The sequence below is a fragment of the Hibiscus syriacus genome, unplaced genomic scaffold (genome assembly GCF_006381635.1).
Source record: "Hibiscus syriacus cultivar Baekdansim isolate YM2019G1 unplaced genomic scaffold, ASM638163v2 tig00005294_pilon, whole genome shotgun sequence".
NCBI lineage: Eukaryota > Viridiplantae > Streptophyta > Magnoliopsida > Malvales > Malvaceae > Hibiscus > Hibiscus syriacus.
In genome coordinates, this window is record NW_024062052.1 from 624,595 (window position 1) to 627,014 (window position 2,420).

At 39.3% G+C, this 2,420-nt stretch overlaps 1 pseudogene; it reads right to left on the minus strand.

The window, feature by feature from the left end:
* Positions 1–1,721, minus strand: LOC120199038 (annotated as a pseudogene).
* Positions 1,722–2,420: the final 699 nt, after the last annotated feature.

Consider the following 2,420-nt stretch of genomic DNA (forward strand, 5'->3'; position numbering starts at 1 on the left):
TCATGTAATGCACTCCACTACAATTTCTTCTTTATTAGATTCCATCTTTTGTTCATGTGTAACCCTTTCTCCTTCTTCTTTCTTCTTGTCCCACAACACGCTGTACAGCCCTCAAACCAGTAGGACAACCCCTGCAACACTGCAACATCAATGGAAAAATAAGTATCGAATGATTCGAAAAACGTCGTGTAACGAACGGTTTTGAATTCGTGATCAAATTGTTATTATATATATATAGAGGGAGTAAATAGTATGCAGTACCTTCCCCAAGTTTCTCCTTCCACAAGAATGCAGAGAAGATGGCTCTTATCACTAGAGACAATGGAGTGAAAATTGCTGTGAAAACTGGACCTTTCTTCTCTATGGTCCATACTTGCAGCCAGTATGTGATGCCGGCCACAATCACGCCCTGCCAATACACAATTGCATGAATCGATTTAGTTTAGCGTCAAGTTCGAGGAGTTTTTCCTACTTAGATGAGCACTTATAATCTAGAATTTACTGTCGAGCATGTTGTGCAAGTGGTGTAACCAAATAGTTCATAATGGATAAGATGAACAACATACACAATACAGAACAGCTAGAAGATGAACATCCCATCCAAGCTTCCAAGCTGATGGATTTCTCTCTGATACAATAACCCAAATTGATGATTGAATACAACTAAAGAAGCATTGAAGAGCGGTAAGGCGTAGTTTGGCCGGATAGTCCTTCACTATGTTGCTCTAGTGATTGAAAACGAATCCTCAAAGGATGAATATAAAAGCAGTTTATAAAAAAAGATATTAGAATGAAAAGGAGAGCATGCTAATTTGGATCAAACCTGCAAAACAAGACACATAGACCAAGCTGTATTGCCTGCAAGCATGATAAAGCAGCCTTCTATCCACTCCCCGACCCAGTGATTCTTGATCGCGGAGTCTGAGGTTTGGTCGTGAGTAGATGGATACCAGTTCATGAAATTTATATCTGGCCCCTTAACAAAAGCAAACACCAGGGCTCCTGAGAGACTGCTTACTGAACCAAACACCTTGGGGAATCCTGGAAGTTTTTGTACCTGTATGCTTTCCGTCCTGAAATTTTCGAAATTAGTTCCATTCAGCTAGTGAAAGAGACCTTTTCAATATATTCTTTTCACCTTTTGTAAAATACCTTAAGCAAACTGCAATGATTAAGGTAAGAACAGGAATGGTGTTGGTTGTGGCAGCAGCAAATGTTGCAGTGGTGTATTTGATTGCAACAGAGTAGAGATTTAAACTCAAGGCGAGCCTGGCATTTTCAGTACATGAAGTACCATTAGAAAATCCTGAATTATGGGTTGATATTGGATTATAACATCGACTGAGACCATGTTCGCACCCGAATAACGAAATCAAGAAGATCTTCCAAATTAAATTGTATGATAGAGATGCCTGCTTACTGCAAATTATAGGTTCCCCAAACTAAAAAAATGAGAAAATAATGGGATAGATTTGGTTAATTCAAACTAGAAATATTATGTACACCGAAAGAAACCTTTCGAAGAAGAAAGCAAACGGAGCTAATGTGATTGTGGCGAAGGCTTGCCGGTACACTACGAACACGGAAGGGTTCATTCCTTTGGAAATTGCTGCTTTGGCAAACAAGGCCATGCCTGCATATATAAACTGTACAAAGAGCATTGCAAGGTAAGGCTTATGGTTCTCCACAAGCACTGCATACTTAAGTGAACTCTTCATGTTGTGGTGCCTCTTAGCTTCCTTTTTTCATTCTTCGATTGATAAGATCTTCAATATATAGAAAAAAACCAAGCACTCAATAGTCACCTTTGACACTTTTAAAAAAAAAAACTTGAAAACAATCATTTCAGCCTTGTCATAGTGGTCAGGTGGAGCACTAGGAAAAAAAACACTTCTTTTCTTACTTTTCATGACTCAAGAGGAGGCAGAAGCATATTAGTGAACAGTATATTAAAAAAAATTTACTGCACATCTGCCACAAGCAAATTCAGCATCTGCATATCTCCTATAGTGGTGGAGGGATAGCCATCCAAAGGAAATGTCATATGACTAGGTTAGAGCACCCCACAAGTTAAACAAGAATTGTTCATTGGCTAGGTTAGAGTAGGCTATGCTATGGTTTGCTTATGGAATGCCACTCGGAAAGAACCGATTGTGATGTCGAGAGAAACGAATCTATTCCAGTGGCCTTCAGGGATCCTCTTCTTTCTGTACGACAGACAGACCGAGAGGTGAAGGACAATGCTTTATGCATATGCTTTTTTTAGGACAAGGCGTGCAGACATCGACCAATACCGAGGTCCTTGGTTGCAAATCGAGTTCAGACTTTCACTTGCCTACTCACAAAAATAGAGCATGAAGATTTGCACTTTTATATGTATAAAACCAACATGAATCATCTCAGTATTCATGTGAGTGAAT